General features: G+C 39.8%; 1 protein-coding gene across 5 annotated transcripts in view; it reads left to right on the forward strand.

Moving 5' to 3' along the window:
- The window catches only part of dlgap3 (discs, large (Drosophila) homolog-associated protein 3), a 690,985-nt gene that overhangs the window by 163,642 nt on the left and 509,158 nt on the right, over positions 1-18,185 (forward strand). For all 5 annotated transcript variants that reach the window (XM_048558167.2, XM_048558163.2, XM_048558164.2 and 2 more), the window contains exon 2: positions 2,667-2,782. The gene's annotated coding sequence lies outside the window, so the exon portion shown is untranslated. The remainder of the gene's footprint in view (positions 1-2,666; positions 2,783-18,185) is intronic.

Consider the following 18,185-nt stretch of genomic DNA (forward strand, 5'->3'; position numbering starts at 1 on the left):
TCATTGGACAAGCATATGGACATACATGGAATAGTGTAGGTTAGATGGGCTTGAGATCGGTATGACAGGTCAGCACAACATCGAGGGCCGAAGGGCCAGTACTGTGCTGTAATGTTCTATGTTCTATGAAGACAATGGTGTTTTATCAACTAGCACCAGCATCACACTGTGGGTCCATAAGATAACTTCTTTTGATAGGTAATCATAAATGCTAGGAGTTTATACAGGGCAGTAATAAAGTCCGCATTTATTGTGTCAAAAAAACTCAACGATGAGTTAAAATGACCAAATGCTGAATGGAAAGTAGTGAAACATACCAGGAAGTAGTCCCATTCTCTATCCTGAGGGAACACCTCTTGAAGTTCTTTGAAATTAAATTAGACAGAAACAAATTAATCTGACTTTGTTGAGCAAATTAAGTTGAACAGTCCTTGGCTGTATATTGTTAAAATCTTAAAACAAGTCAACAACTTAATCAGCTGAAAATGTGTTCCATTTAACTATTCAAGTAAATAGGATTCATGTGATTTGTAGTCTCCCCAGTAATGGTTGGTAATTATTTCCTGCATGAACTCAAAGTGTAGACACAGTTGACTACATTCAGCAGGTCAAAAAGAAGAAGAAACAATTTGGATTCTGCTTTTGCATTAGAGCTCAGCCAAACACCCAATATTGCAGCAATTCCTAAATCTTCCTCACCTACCCCAATCTGCCAATTTTGAAAGAATTGCCCTACCACTCGTGATTCAGTGAACAATAGTTTGATTCATAATCGATTTAACACACACACACCTAATTGTAAATTGCTAAGCTCTTTCAAGATGACGAGTTGTTACAAAATGTGTTACAAAATGGCATTGGGTTAAATATTAAAATTTATTAACATTGCTGCAGCAGCAATGTTATCCTTTTCAAAAGCAGTTGTCATGGAAATATTGCAAAAGGAGGATTTAAAAGGAGAATATGAAGATTGTGCCTGAAATTCTTCAGCCTTTTTTTGTAGCTGGCATAAGGTAAAAATAGTAGGTGATTATAAATCATCAAATTGACATTAAATGTTGAGATTACTGATTGTGACATAAGATGATGACTTATCAAAAGAAGTTAGCTTATGGACCCACAGTGTGATGCTGGTGCTAGTTGATAAGACACCATTGTCTTCAGTTAGCTCGAAAACATGCTTCTTTGTCCTTCCCCCTATACAATAAAGATCATTGCTAAAACCAAACAAACCCACTCAAACTTTTATTGTAGTTTGTCCAACTCTTAGTGGTGAATTATCAACATGTCAGGAAATTGCCTTCAAATTTAATAAGTGCACATATCCTGAAATAGATCTAATAAACCATAAGACCATGTCATATAGGAGCAGAATTAGATCATTTGGCCCATCGAGTCTGCTCTGCCATTAGATCATACCTGATATGTTTGTCAATCCCATTCTCCTGTCTTCTCCCCATAACTCTTGATCTTCTTACCAATCAAGAACCGATCTATTTTTGTTGTAAATATACTCCATAACTTAGCCTCCACACCCCGTACAGCAATGAGTTTCAAGGATTACCAACCCTCTAGCTGAAGAAATTCCTCCTCGTCTCAGTTCTGAAGAGTCATCTGTTCACTCTGAGGCTGTGGTCTTGTGTTCTAGTCTCTCCTACTAGTGGAAACATCTTCTTCATATCCATTCTATTCACGTGTCGCAGTATACTATACTTTCCAAGATTCCACCTCAGTCTTCTACACTCCATTGAATACAGATCTGGAGTTCTTAACTGCTCCTCATATGACAAGCCCTTCTTTCCTGACATCATTCTTGTAAATCTTCGCTGGACCGCCTTCAAGGCTAGCCTGTCCTTTCTCAGATGCGAGACCCAGAACTACTCACAATATTCCAGATGTGGTCTGACCAGAGCCTCGTACAGCCTCAGCTGTACATTGCTGCTGTTGCATTCTAGCCATTTTGAAATGAATGCTAATATTGCATTTACCTAGCGAGTTTTGAGAAGATTTGTAGCACAGGTTGAGTTTCTGGATGTGAGTTTGCTCGCTGAGCTGGAAGATTAGTTTCCAGATGTTTCGTCACCATTCTAGGTAACATCATCAGTGAGCCTCCGATGAAACGCTGGTGTTATGTCCCGCTTTCTATTTATCTGTTTAGGTCCATAAAGACCCTCATCAATTTTTATAGATGCACCATAGAAAGGAAACTGTCTGGGTGTGTAACAGCTTGGTACAACAACTACTCTGCTCAGGACTAAAGAAATTACAGGAAGTTGTGTGCATGACCCAGGCCATCATGGAAGCTAACTTCATATCAATGGACTACAATTACACTTCCCATTGCAGCAGAAATATTGCCAACATCATCAAAGACCCATCCTACCGTGGTAATGCTCTCCTACAAACTGTCTTGTCAGGCAGAAGATACAGAAGCTTGAACACATGCACCAATAGGTTCAGGAACAGCTTTGACCCTGCTTTTCCCTCAGAGTGCCAACCAGCCAAAACCGCAACCTGTTTCTTCATATTGCTGGTTAATTGTTTTACTCAGCTTGAGAGTGTTTGCAGCATAAATTATGCCTGCCATTAATGATCAGTTATGGAGTTAGACTAGTGCATTGTAAATGTTTTTAAAGCTGATTCTATTCCTTTCATTTTCATTTTAGGTTCCTGTCCTCCAAAATGTGCATCATTTTGTGATGAAGTGCCGGCAAGTGACTCCCTCACCAATCTCAGTCAGTACTAATCTTTATGGGGTGTACAAGATTGAATCAACTTTCTGGTATTTTATTCTTTCTCTTATTCTCTTCGTTTATGTCTCCCTTTACCGAGACACTCGATCAGAAACAGGCCTCGTATAAAACGTTGTAATAGATTATCTGTTCCTTGGGAATTCTTCTCTGAACTAAAGTATTCCAGCTGTAATTTGCAAATTTAGTTGAGGTGAAGTTAACATTCCTTCATCAAAGTTTTAGTTCAGAAGCTTTCGTACTCAATACAGAGAAGAATATCGTGGAATATACTCTTAATTGAAACATTTAATGCTGTATATATTAAGACCTTTCAAAATAGTTTGAATAAATATTTTGCAAGAATGATGCATAAGTGGTTATGAGGATGCGGGCTGTTAGATGACAATAGAATTTAACGATTTGTGAACTGATGGAACCTTGAAAGCACCTTACAATTGAGATTAGCTAGCCAAGTAGGTTATCAGGAATTTGAAATCTTGCCTTGTTGTATTTTAAATTGGAAATGGCTGAATCAATCTGAATTATAAATCCATTAATCTTAACAAAGCTAATTATTGTTCACAGTGGGTTGCTGCTTAACTTTCAATGAAGCAACTCTACAGTTTGCAATAACCCTGCCTTATTTATGCACTATGTATTTTTAATAAAATGCTTTAACTGTCACCTGTATATGAGGAGAACAATCAAAGTAGCAATAGAACCATGAAGGAAAGGTCCCTAAATTCTTGGGGTGTGTTTTAAAGTAGGGAGCAAAATAACAAGGCAAGAAAAATACTGATGCAAAAATCTTTTAGAGATGTAGTAGAGTGTGAAGTGGAAACTTCAGTGACATAGTCAAGGAATTCTAGGCTGGGGCTGGAACATAGCCAAACATGGTGAGGGGCGATCAAAAATAAATTTATAAGTTATAGGAAGAGTTCTGAATTTTAATAAATTGGAAACTAAGAAACAATGGAATCTCTGAAGAGAGGGTGATGGATGAACATCTTGATGTGTAATAAAAACAAAATGGACAGTCCTTCTCAGAACTAGTGGGAACTGCAGATGCTGGAGAATCCAAGCTACTCTCTGATGAAGGGTCTGGGTCAGAAACATCAGCTTTTGTGCTTCTGTCTGATGAAGGGTCTGGGCCCGAAGCGTCAGCTTTTGTGCTCTTGAGATGTTGCTTGACCTGTTGTGTTCATCCAGCTTCACACTTTGTTATCTAGTCCTTCTCAGAACGTAAAGTTATATATTTGATTTGTGATGTAGATTCTAAATTATTCTGCTGGGTTGGATACAAATTATAGTTATATTATTACTCCTGCATCATTTAATGATTGTTATGTTCAAATGCTAAGCTGACTTCAAAGTATTTAATTAATGAACTTCAACCTGGACATTAGACATATATTGTAATATGACCTGAGTTATGAATTTGGCCAGACTTTCCAAGATAAAACAATGGTGTACTGCTTCCTGTGTGTCAGCTGCAGTATGTTGCCATAGTCGACATGGTCTCGAAAGGATGAATGGGTCAGAGCTTACCATTCAGAGTTGACCTGTTCCAATATCAGAGCCTTTTTTCTTTAATACAAAGGATTCTTTTGAAGTATAATTGATGCATTACAAACATTCAGTTATTTTGTACTCCAGGATTGTTCTGTCTTTACTACTTACCAACACAAAATGAATGTGGTAATGCAGCATAAAACAACTGGGTTTCATGTTTGTGAAGAATCCCACCAATGGTACTGAAGTATGTCAGGCACTGGTTATTATTGTGTCACTGATTGTGAAGGTCAGAAGCTTTTTTGATACCCAGTGACACTAGGCCACTCCAGTGCAATATAAGCACTAAATTTGCAGGGAGCACAATGGTGTGTCAGTCTTGTTGAAGCTTATTTTATACTAATTATGGCTGGTGTTTCTGAGCATAAAAATAGCATTAATTTCCCTTTGGTGACCATGACTATGTACGAGACCTTGCTGTAACTTCAAAAATACCTGCTGTTCCACTATTTGGTCTCGAGACTGTTTGAAGATACAGTTGACAAACAGCACAATGAAATATCTTCTTTTCAAGTTAAGCAGTGCCTCAAATACATTTAGCAGCCCCAAATCCTGCTCTAATTTACAGCAGATCAGATCCAAGTAGCAATGTTTCAATATGGTAATAAGTTAATCTGAGGCCATGGGCCCATCTGCTCATTTCAATACACTTGTGTCTTGGGGCAGCAGAAAATGCATTATCAGCTTCTGTACACAGATTTCTGTAAGAAACAACATTATTGAGGTTAAGGTCATGCATTCAGAATAGAGCTTCGTGATTGCAGAGAACAAAGACTGCTTTTTTGGAACTGTTGCTGAATCCCAAAGAGAGAAAGTAGTTCTACAAAAATGGAAATTGCTAGACTTGTAAAATTAGTTATTTTGTAACCCGCTTGATGTGTTATTAGTGGAACAAGACAGGAAGCTGACCTAACTTCCCAGTTTCTGGTTTAGTGGTCATCTGAAGCCTTTACTTTTATTCTATCTCATTACCTATTCCAGCTGCCTAGTCCAAGGCATGAAAACTATGGGATTTGAATGGAATGCAAACATATCAAAAATGGATAGGAAAGCACAAATTTCCAGCCAAAGAGAAGGGAAGGTGTACCTAATCAAAGGTCAGGGAATGCAAGGGGTACAAAATTTACCCATCTTTGAGCAGTTTCATTGTACATTCATTAAAATATGGTAAATGAGCAAGCAACAACTCGACAGTCGTTGCTCAGGGGTTTTACTTTTATGATGCTTGTGCAGTTGTCCACTGTCAATGTAGCTAATTGGAAAATCCAGACATGAATAATTACATTTTTGATTAGTAAATAAAACTAAATAATTAGCATCATTGTTGAGCATGTGACCCCTATACTGAGTTGTCACAATGTTTTGGCTTTTGTAGATTTTGTTCATTGGGAGTGTTTTTGTTTGATGTGAACGCTTCCTTGGTTTTAATCTAATTTTAATTTTATACCATCACCAAACGTTGAAATTACCATTGAAATTTAAAACTACAGGTCTCGCAGCAAAAGAAACTGAACAAATCTATTTAATACATGATCATATGCACTGATTTGATTTTATGTTTGTTGTGCCTTTTGTGTTCTGATAAGAAACATTCAGTCAGTTGCTACCAAATGGAAAAGTCAAATTAATTGGCAGAATTTTCCAGGCCTGGAGACAGCAAGGGAACCTGATTAAGAAGGAGGTGTCTAATGAGATAATGAATACATTGGCTATCTACTAAAATTCCACAGAACCTGGAAATGTTCCTGCAGAATGAGAGATAGAAAACATAACCTGACTATTTATGAAGGAAGGGTAAGAGAGAATAGTGAACTATAATCCTGTTCGACATCAGTAGTACCAAAAATGTTAGGATCTATTATATGATAACTGGACACTTTGAAAACAACGGCAGTATTGGACTGAGTCAACATGAATTAATTGTAAGGGAAATCATGTTTGACAAACCTGTCAATGTTTTTTAAGGATGTAACTTGTAGCATAAGTAAAAGAAAACTAGTGGATGTGACGTCTTTTGATTTTCTAAAGGATTTTTGATAAAGTCCCACAGGGAGGTTGATAAACAAAATCAGAGCACATTTGAATGGGGATAATGGATTAGTACGGATTGACATCTGATTACAGATAGAAAGTAGAGAGCAGGAAGAAGTGAATCATTCTCAGGATGGCAAGGTGATTGGTTTCCTTCTGTACTAAAAATTTCTATGATTATATGCAATGTACCAAGTTACAAAGCGGATTTGACTTTCAGGGGAAGGATAAGTATCTGAAGTTGAATTTGGAGTTGGAATTGTTTCAAGGAGGCTTTTGGAAATTTGGAGAGTTGAGTGTTGAAGAGCCCTTTCACAGTTGCAGAAAATGTCAAAAATCACACGTGAGCAGGCTATAGTCCAACACATTTATTTGAAGTTACATGCTTTTAGAGCTCAGCTCCTTCCTCAGGCATAGTGTGTGAGAAAGGGTATAAGTCACTATTTATAAGCAGAAAGGTAACAGCCCTACAACTGGCCACCTCTTGTAAAATCTTTAATTAGTTAGGAAGGAAACTCCAGATTAAAGTGCAAAATTCAGATTGGATTCAACAAGAGGTGACCAGTTTTAGTGTTGTTACCTTTCTGCTTATAAATTCTGTGTCTTACACCCTGTCTTTCATACTATGCCTGAGGAAGGGGCTGAGGTCAGAAAGCTTCTGTTCTCAAAGAAACATGTTGGACTATAGCCTGCTGTCATATGATTTTTGACCTTTTGCAACCCCGTCCAATGCCGGCATCTTCACCTCAGCAGAAAATGTCTGTTGTAGGATCAAAGGGTGCAATTTTATACATTGGACTGGAGGAAGTTGACTTAATGTAAGCATCAGGACTAGGTTCATGCTCACAAGCTGTAGATAACATTTGGATGTGGGGACAAAGCGTAATTATCCCAGATTTCCTGATGACAGCAAGCTGTTTAGAACAGTAAGAAGAGGATCCAATGATGAGCTTTCAAGGGCACTTTCGTAGACCAAGTGAATGAGCAAAAAATATGACAAATGGAATGTAATGTGAATGAGTATGAGAACCCAGTTTTGTATAATGAAACAGAAATCCAGAATATTTCTGAAGTGGGGAAGAGGTTATGAAGTGTTGCTATCCAAAAAGATCTATGTGGAGTTAATCGTGAGCTTCTCAAAGACAGCTTGAAAGAACAACAATCAATAAGAATGGTAGATTTAATGTTGGCCTTCGACTCAAGGGGATTTGAGTTCAGAAGATGTGTTGCTGCAGTTAAATAAAGCCTAGGTGAGGCTGCATCTGAATTTCTGCCTTGAATATGCTCGGTGCTTGAGTTTCCGCAGCCCTCTGGGGCAGAGAATTCCGAAAATTCATCATCCTCTGAGTGAATAGATATAATTTTGGCTTTCTTACCTCAGAAGCAATATAGTTACCATAGTGGAAGTGCAGTAGAAGTTTATAGACTAATCCCTGGGCTGGCAAGGTGGCCTTATGAGGACAGATAGGGGAAGTTGAATCTGCATTTTTTGTAGTTAGGAAGAATAAGAAATTATCTCATTATAACTTAGAGAGTTCTTAGAGGGCATGATGAGATGGGCGTGGATAGGGTATTTACTTTATCTGATGAATCTCGAACTGGGGACATTTTAAGACTGAAATGGGGAGGATTTATTCACTCAGAGAGTGGTGAATTTTTAGAATTCTCTGCCCCAGAGGGCTGTGGAAACTCAATCAGTGAGCATTTTCAAAATACAAATTGATAAATTTTCAGAAACTATTGACATTAAGAGCTGAGAATATATTGTGGAAGGTGGCATTAAGGTGGATGATCAGCTATGATCTAAGTGAGTGAGGAGGCTGACTCGAGGGGTGAAATGGCCTCGTTCTATTTTAATATTCATTGAACTGTAACCTTGTAAAGCTGCTCACCAAGAGATGGGAAGTGGAATTAATGGGACTGGGGTGGATGGCTACTCATTGGCAGCATAGACACAGTGGGCTGATTGATCTCCTTCTGTGCTATAAATTTCAATGATACCAGGATACAAAGCAGAATAGACTTTAAGCAGAGTTCAGGGCTGGTTTTGATGGTTGGGTAGGATAAGTAACTGATACTGAACTTGGAGTTGGAGTTGTTTGAAGGAGGCTTTTGGGAATATGGAGAGATGAATGGTGAATGGCTCTTTTGCTGCTCCAGAAGATGTCAGCACCTTAGAACCAAAGGGTGCAGTACACTACAAGGCAGTGGAGGAAGTTGTAGAGGTAGCATAGAGAAATGCTATTGAGGAATTTAAAGTTAAGGGTGAGAATTTGAAAATTTCTCAACTCGAGGACTGAGAGCCAGCATGACTTAGTACAGCAAAATGCATTGGATGCATGAAGCCCTGTGCAGGCGAGTTTCAAGAGAGAGGCTATTTCTCACATTCAGGCTTATGTGCTTAAGATCAGGAGAAAAATGGCAAAGATAAAATTGAGCCTGTAGGTGCAAGAATGTGGACTTGGGTTTTGACTGCATTGGAGGGAAGGTGCAGGGGTGTCATGGAAGTGGGTTTGTGTGGATGACAGATTGACAGTCTTGAAGATCAGTTTGAGATCAAACAATGCACTGACATTTGACACATCAACTTCAGCCCAAGCTGAATCTTGGGGAAGTCATTAAGGGGAGGAGCTTGGGTTGGCATGTCAATGACATCAGCACTTGCAATGGCTTTATTCTCAAAGTTAAATTTATTTCAATCATCATGTAAAAGTGCAGCATCCCATTCTGTCACACAGATGTGACAAGACACTACAAATTTACCCAATGCTGGTAGCTGAATTAAGCATGGAATTTGCTAAGAAGGTTTTCACACATAGGCTGGCCGGTTTGTTAATTTGCTACCGGTTCCTGAGCATGTAGGTGGAGCATTTGAATCTGCAATGCAAATATACCTGTATTTATTCATAATTGATGGGCATCACTGGCTAGTTGATTGCCCATTCCTAATTGCCATGGAGAAAGTAGTGGTGAGCTGCCGTCTTGAACTGCTGCAGTCTGATATTAAAATTTTCTCTTTGGTTCACAGGGCAGCGCAAAATGAGGATTTCAATTTGATTAAAACAAGACATGGAGGTCATGCAACTCTTCAGAAGATATTTTAACCCAGTATAGAAGTGGCTTTCATAAATTGTAGACCAGGAATATCCTTATTAGGTATAATTGACAAGATCACTGCACATCTGCACTTTTCTATGAGTAGCATGAAGTTGTTTCAGTATGGCAAGTGACCTATGCTTTTTAATAAGACCCTGGAGCAGCTCAGTTGTCTTTAACAGCAAGATTAATATTGAGGGTTGCAGCTGAAAGCATTCCATGTGAATTGACGGTTTTGGATTTTTATATACAAATTCATTGTGTAAAATTAAATTGTTGGATTAATTGACAGTTGGGCAATTTAGAGTTCACAGTTCTATAATATAGGGGTTATGATAATCAATTAATTATTGGACCAGACCTTGCTGTGGAGGGCATCTAGCCTTCACTCCCGAAGGCTGGATTTAATCCGTTCCTTTCAATCCAAAACAACTTTGTCCAGACAGTGCAAGCTAATACCAGCACAATAAGGGGACCACACATCTGGAGCCTGAGTGAACAGATAGACAAACAGTATGTCTTCTCAATTGATTAAATATCAATGTCAGAAAGTAAACCAAAGAAGGATTGAGAAAGAGGGTATATTCCATGTCACATTGAGCTAAAAAGTATAGCTAAGATTGGGAAAGAAAGATTTGATTAAGTGGGAGATTTTAAAAAGGCAAAGTGGAAATAATTTGAAAAAAAAGCATGGTGATATATCACTGAAAAAATCTAAACCTGAAAGAATAAGACTTCATGGTTGCAAGAAAAGCAGAGGGAAGCAAGTGTAAATAAGTATGAAGTTAAAAAGCAGAAGTGTTTTAGATGGTGAGAAGTTGGGAAGTGCAGGTGTCCAAAGGGATCCGGGTGTCCTTGCCAAGAGTCCCTGAAAGCAAGCATGTTCGGTGTAGCAAGCAATTAGGAAGCTGCATTGTGTATTGGCGTTCATTTCAAGGGGAACTGAGTACAGAAGTTGTCATCAGAGATAATGGGAACTGCAGATGCTGGAGAATCCAAGATAACAAAGTGTGGAGCTGGATGAACACAGCAGGCCAAGCAGCATCTTTGTCATGTTGCAGTTTATAGAGCCTTAGTGAGATCTCGCCTGGAATTTTGTGTCCAGTTTTATCATGTCGAAGGGAGGATATTCTTGCCATAGAGGAAGTGAAGTAGAGATTTATGAGATTAGTCCATTGGCTGTTGAGATTGTTTTATGTAGAGGGATTGACAAAATTGGGTTTGTATTCCCTAGAATGTTGAAGATAGGAGATAATCTCATTGAACTTAACAAAATTCTTACAGGGTATGGCAGGGTAAATCTTGATGGGCTGGTGACTAATTCAGATGACGCAATCTCAGAATACAGTTCAGGCCATTAGAGACCGAAGAACTCGAGACATTAATGGGTATGTGGATAATTTAGGAAAATTAAGATGATCTCCCATCATTTTGATTAAAGGGACTGAATGGCCTACACCAGATCCTATGTTCCTAATCTCACTTCTGCTCCCTTTCCAATCTTGCCAGGCTATTCAGATACAAATAATGATGTGCCCCGTTGCGTTATTGTTCTTTGAGTAGCAAATTCTAGTTTAATATCTTTTAAATATGAGTAGAAAAAATAAATCTGTATTTAAGTCTCAGTAGAAAACTTTATAAGCAGCTTTTCATAACCCCTTCCTTTCCCAATCTCCACCTCAATTTTCTGTGCTACCTTCTTGAGTTCATTGACTTATGCTAAGACATAGTTCCATAGTACATGCAGCCTTCATTCATTTGGCAAGACTGTAAACTGTGATTGTATTTTGCAGTGCCTTTACACTTTGTGCATTCACAGGATAGTTTGGCAGAGAAGAAATGTGTTCAGCAGATCATTGTGTGCCAGCTCTTTGAGTGAGCTGAACAGTCAGCCTTCACTGCCCAGACTTTATCTGATACGTTGCTGATCTTCCCGTTACACATTTGACCAGTTCCCTTTTCAGGGTCACTGCTCTCAAAGCCCTTTTTCAAGTAGCACATCCCAGATCTGGACTAGTGTGTAAAAAAAAACTTCTCCTACTCCATCTTCTGTTTATGTAAATTATACAAAATCCATGCCCCCTTACCTCCCCTCTGCCAATAGAAACAGTTTGTCCTCTTTGTTCCATCAAAATACTTCATAATTTTGAACATCACAGTTAAATCTTTCCTTAACTATCTCATTGCCATTTGTGGGATCTTGCTAGCTACAAAATTAGTGATACATTTGCCTGCTCAACAACTGTGACAGTAATTCTAAGTCATTTGATGTTTCTGAATCACATTGCGCTGTTTCCGAGTTGTGATGAGGTGCTATTAACGAAAGTTTTTTGATTGCAGTCTTGCACTATTGCATGTCTTCTCCTGAAGCAAAGAGATTGAAAGTCAATGTTTGACTAATATAGTGGGGATTTGAAAGAAGCTGCAGTGAAAAGGAATCAGATGAAGTCTGATCACGTGGCATGTGAGGCTTGCGTTAAACTGCACACACTCTCCCCATTCACCACTCCCATTTTACTTTGTAACAAGCAACCAGTAGTTGATGGAATGAATTTTTTTGTCTCTTTCCTTATCAAAGATAAACTGCATTGAAATGAGTGTGTTACTGACATGAAAGTAACCAGATGCCTTATGAATGCAGCAAAAACATAACTCCAAATTCTTCCATGGACACGTTTAGCTATTAGCCATTTGTTTGTACAGATCTTGAATGTTGCTGATGAAAAGCACATTTTATTGAAGCTTTCTATCTTGTACTCATCAGGATAATTTAAGGGAGAACCCATATTTATACTGTACGAGAAGTGAAAGCAGATTGGTTAGCAGGTGGACTATAGTAGATGTATGATGGGCCATAGATATCATACCAGTTAATAATGACAGATGGTTAACTGCCAAACTTTAAGTGGTAATAGTGGCATTTGACTCTATTTAGTGAAAGGCATTGCTATCAGAGGTCCTAGGGCACCAACAACCTGTCATTGTCCATAGCTGGAGCTCTTGATACAGCAAAAGTCTGCAGGGTTGTGCAGACACAGGCATCTATGCATGATTTTGTGGACCTGCCTGTTCATGGAGGTTCTCAACTATTTGTGGAAGCAATACTGTGCTGTCTCTTTTGAGACATCGTAGAGATCAAGAATCCATTGCTTATTTGAATGTTTACTCAAAGTCTCAGACGGCACTGCCAGGATCTCTTCTCTTTGCCTTTTGTAATGCCAGCTGGTCCTTGTCAGAAGCACCTTACCAGTCTGGGTACAGTAGGGGGCTGACCTCTAGTGGCCCTCAAACTGCCACTGGCATCTCCTGTCATGCCTCCCTCATCTGCAGCTGTCTGACTGTAGCTGCTGCTCATCAGCTTCTGACTTGAGGACCCATGTGATTGACTAATCCAGCTTGAGTTCTTCTGTATTGATGCAGAGCCAGGTATGACCCTAAAACTCTGAGACATCTGTACTACTGTCCTATGAGCTGGTGAGAGGTGGAACTCAGGTGATCTGCTTCTAGCTTTCTGTAGAAACCAACTCTGCAAATGAAACATGAAAGCAGCTACTGGAATGACAATGGTAAGGGGCACTACCATTAATTAGCTAATTGCCATTGGAAGCCAGAGATGATAGGTAAACACATTTGCTCCACATTCTGCTCGCCCACCAATTCGAGCTTAGAATCAGATATGAATCAATTATGCTGGTAGCCCGACAACTGTGATATTTCTATCTTTGCCTTGGCCAGCAGCTGAATTCTGGTCTTCTGCTTCCAGACCCGGTACTTTCTTTGCTATCTGCTAGGGGAGATGCAATTTCCACAGGGAAAGATAGAAATTAAGTGCAGAGATAGGCCACTCAGCCCACTGAGCCTGCTATGCCATCAGTATGATCACAGTTGTTGCTCTGTCTCAATGCCATACACCCAATTTTTCCCACACAAGCACACATGCAGCTTGTGCAATTGTGGAAGCTGATGAGGAGGAATGCCCATCCTAGCCCTTTACCATCCAGTGGCCCTCCTTTCCTCACCAGTGACTTAACCACTAATGAGGGTGTTACAATAAAACGCCACAGCAGTGCAGAGATGGTCATTCATCTTTTCTCAGCATTGGACCCAGTCCTTCCTGGTGACCTCTGTTCAACTGCCTTGGCCATTTGGTTGGCTCTTTGCAGCCACCAGCAGCAAAAAGCTTCTCCCCACTTTAAAGAATGGCTCAGACCAAGTTACACAGTGGATTTGTGCTGAACCATTGCATGATGTGCTGGGCAGACACAACATTACATTTTCTGAGGTTGGAAAAGTTTTCCACGCGATCTACAAAGAATTGTTTCTGCCCTGATATGTACACAGTGCTGGCCAAATCACCTGCAGTTGTTCCCCTAAGAGATTGCATGCAAAAATATGACTGTTTAAATGTGATGTCTTTTCATGAATGGGGCTCAGTTAACATTGGCTTCCCTGTCTCAGAGCCATCCTCCCACAGTTTGATTTGGCAACAAGCTTCCACCATTAAAGTTCAGTAGCTTACTGCCAGATGATTGGTACAGTTGGACATATCCTTACTGCGCTAAATTCCCAACTGAAGCAGTTCAAAATGGAAGCAGGGTTTGCCAGATGGCAGTTACCCTTAAAGCATTCCTATATCTGTTGGTAATTTCCCTCTTGAAATACAGAAGACGGTTTCATTCAGAGAATTGTCATGGTGTGGAAGGAGACCATTGAGCCCATCATGTTGAGAATTTCAATTTAGTGCCAATCTCTGACCTTTTCCCCATGTCCCTGTACATCAGATAATTATTCAAATCGAGACAATGCCCCCTTGAATGCCTCAACTGAACCTGTCTCCACCAGACTTCCAGGCAGCGCATCACAAACCCAAACTACAGACTGAGTGAAAAAGTTTTCTCCCATTTCACACTTGCTTCTTTTGCAAAATACTTCAAAACCATGACCTCAACCCTTTTATGAACAATTATAGTTTCTCACTATCTGCTCTATCCAGACTAATTAAGATTTTGAAAATTTCAAACAAATCTCTCAACCTTCTCATCTCCAAGGAAAACAACCACAACTTCTCCAGTCTTCCCTCATAACTGACTTTTCTTAAGCCTGGAACCATTCTTGCAAACCTCTCATGCACTAATTGAAATTCATTCATATCCTCCCTTTAGTCTGCCACCTAGAATTGTACACAGTACTCCAGCTGAGGTTTAAGAATGTCCTATATAAGTTCATCATTACCTACCTTCTCTTGTACTCAATTAATGAAGCCTAGAATTCTGAATACTGTATGAACAGTCCTCTCTCCCTGTCCTTCCACCTGTAATGACTTATGTACATATACCCTCAAGTCTCTGCTTTCCTGTACACTTTGTGGTGTGCTCTTTGTTATACTGTCTCCCTTATTTTGTACCAAAATATGTCACCTCACTGTGCTCTGCATTGAACTCTATCTGTCACCCATCTGTCCCTTCTACCAATGTGTCAATGTCCTTTTGGACTTTTATTCTGTCAACGTCATAGTTTACAATTCTTCCAAGGTTTTGTGTGATCTACAAATTTGAAAATGTCTCCTGCACATCAAGGTCTAGATGGTTTGCATATATCAGGAAAAGCAAGGATCCTAGAACCAAGCCCTGGAAAACTCCACTACCTTCTTCCAGCCTGAGAAAATACCCATTGACCATTACTCTCCGTTGACTATCCCTCAAACATTTTGTATCTATGACCTAGAACCTTGCTCACAAGCCTTGTTATGTGGTAATGTACCCCATCGACAGCTCTGATCTCGTCAGCCCACTGTGTTTTGTCTTTGAAACATTCCTAGTTTGTTAGAGATAGTAGGAACTGCAGATGCTGGAGAATCTGAGATAACAAGGTGTAGAGCTGGATGAGCACAGGAGACCAAGCAGCATTGGAGAAGCAGAAAAGCTGACGTTTTAAAAAAAGGGTCCACGCCCGAAACGTCAGCTTTCCTGCTGCTGTGATGCTGCTTGTCCTGCTGTGTTCAGCCAGCTCTACACCTTGTTATCTTAGTTAGTTAGATGTGGATTTCCCTTAGCACATCCATACTGACTATTCTAAAGTGACCAACATTTTATCATGTCATTTGAATTCAATCCCAAATAATTGTTTCTGGAAGTCTCCAAACCACCCCCTGTCCCCTCAACAAAATTAAACTCACTAATCTGTAATTGCTGGGCTTATTTTAACAATCTTTTTGAATAATTATGTAATGGTTGCAAATCTACAGGCCTCCTGCAGCAATCACGGAAGATTGAAGGATAATTTTCAGTGCCTGTTCAAATTCCATTTCCAATTCCTTGAAAATTCTTGGATATATCTCATCTGGTTCTGGTTCTGGTGCCTTATCAACTTAAGGTACCAATAGCTTTTCAAATTCCTGCTCCTCATCAACTTTAATTCCTTCTAGTGCCTGAGTTTCTTACTGTGTCACATTCGATGGGACAGTGTCTGCCTTTTAGGTAAAGATAAATACGAAGTATTCATTTAATACCTCTTGCTTCTCTATAAATTCCCTACTGCTCCTCTTACCACCACTTTTACTATTGATCTTCTTGTAGATTTCTCCTTGTGTTAGCTGTGAGTAGTTTTTCATAATCCCTCCTAACATCTAGTATTTGGTTTTTCACCTTGGTTCTGATTTAATTTATTACCTGACAGTTGTCGTTCCCATAATTTTTATTCTGGAGCTTAATTTCTACCTGCACAATAATCCTGGGAACTTTAGATTTGTTTGTTCCTACCTTAGACCTTGACTTATCTGAAGCATCTTCTCTTTGAAGCAAGGCCATTGTTCAGCTACTGTTTTCTCCCACCAAGTTCCAGTCAGTGGGGCTCTGTCCTTGCCCCAGTTAAGTTCACTCTCTAACAGCCGATGGGCCAAACCAGAGCAAGAAAAATGTCATTCTCCATCTTCATCTGAAACCTTAACGATGCAATGATCATTGCCTCCTAAAAGAACCTTTCTCCCGCTGTCACTTAATCTTCTTGGACACCACATTCCCAAAGACCACGTCTATCAGTGCCTGCTTTCTTGATGGACTGCCGGAGAAATTTCTGCTGTACACAATCTAGGAATGCTTATCCCTTGCTGTCCTTTATACTGCCACTATTGCAGTCTATATATGAGTAATTAAATGCCTTGCTATAACTACCAACTATGATGTTTCATGGCTGACTGAGCAATGTAATTGTATCCTTCAAGGGTTACAGGGAAATGCAGGAAAGTCAACACGAGGAACGTCAGGTCAGCCATGATCAGATTGAACGGCAGAGCAGGCTCGAAGGGCTGAATGGCCTACTCCTGTCCCTATTTCTTATGTTTGTCTTTCTTAGCTCTAGCAAAATCGACTCTATCCTTGAACCTTCTGAAACATCCCATTTCTCCATCACTGCAATATTCTCCTGAACCAAAATTCCATCCCTCATCCTATTTTTCCTTTCTCATCCTTTCTGAATATGTTGTCATAGGAATGTTTAACCCATATCTGCCCTTCCTCCTGCAGATTGCTCTCATTGTCACATTATCGTCATCCCAAGTGACATTTTGTACCTGCAACTCTCCAGCTGAATCAACTATACTCTGTATGCTCAGAAATATGCAGTGTAATCCTTATTTGGTGACCATTACTTTCTCCCTCTTCCTTTGATTATTAACCTCTTATTCGCTATTCTAGTGGTCTCTGTCAACATTTCATGTACCCCAGGATTACTTTGCAATGTATTTCTGTTTCAGACACTCCTGCTGAGTTAGTTTGAAAGCACCCGAAATCATGAGTGTAATGCCTTGGAAGGAACTCAGCCCTGGCTCTGTTCAGATGCAGGCCAATGGCTTATACTGGTGCCATCTCTCCCAGAACTGCTCCCAAAACCCTGAAATCTAAAGCCCTCCCTTCTGTGCCAATTTTCCAACCAAACATTCATCAGCCTTTCCTTCCAGTTTCTGGCTGGCAGATAGCATTGGGACTAATCTGGAGAAAACAACTTCAAAGGTCCTGCTTGCTAATTTTCTATTTAAGTCCCTAAATTACAATTGCAGAACCACATCCTCCATCCTTCGTATGTTGTTTCCATTACTGTGGGTCATGACCTCTGACTGTCTGCCCTTCTTCACTAGACTGCCATGCAGACGTTTTGTGATGTGCTTGACCCTAGCACCAGAAAATCAATAAATTGTCCTGCAGTCATGTTGATGGCTGGAGTAACATCTGTCAGTTCCCTTGAACAAAGAATCCCTATCAGTTTTGTCCGTCTGATATTCTTCCTCCTTCCTGGTACAGCTGGGCCATCTGTGGAGCCACAGATAGGGCTCTTTCTGCACTCATCCATTGCCCCGACCAATATCCAGAACAAATAACAAGACTTAACGAGTGGTACCTATGGGAGCACCGGTAGTACATGCTTTTCTTGGAATATTTAAAAGTCACCCTTCGCCTATCTGCCTGTTTCCTGTTAATTTGCAGTGAGATCTCCTCTCTGATTATGCTATCCATGTCGCTTTCTCTCTCATAGATGCCACTCAGCGACTCAATCAATGAGAATTGGAGCTCAAGCTTGGATAGCTGGTGATGCATCCTAGACATGGGAATGAGAAGTGTGCACAGCTTCCCACATGCCACCAGATGGGCATATTGCTGATCTGAGTTGTCCTGCCAGACCTTAACCTTAAAACTTTTGAGTTGCTTTACTGAATTTAGTTTGAATTACTTCTGCTTGGTTGAACTTTCTTTAACCTTTACA

Source organism: Stegostoma tigrinum, chromosome 24 (genome assembly GCF_030684315.1).
Source record: "Stegostoma tigrinum isolate sSteTig4 chromosome 24, sSteTig4.hap1, whole genome shotgun sequence".
Taxonomy (NCBI): domain Eukaryota; kingdom Metazoa; phylum Chordata; class Chondrichthyes; order Orectolobiformes; family Stegostomatidae; genus Stegostoma; species Stegostoma tigrinum.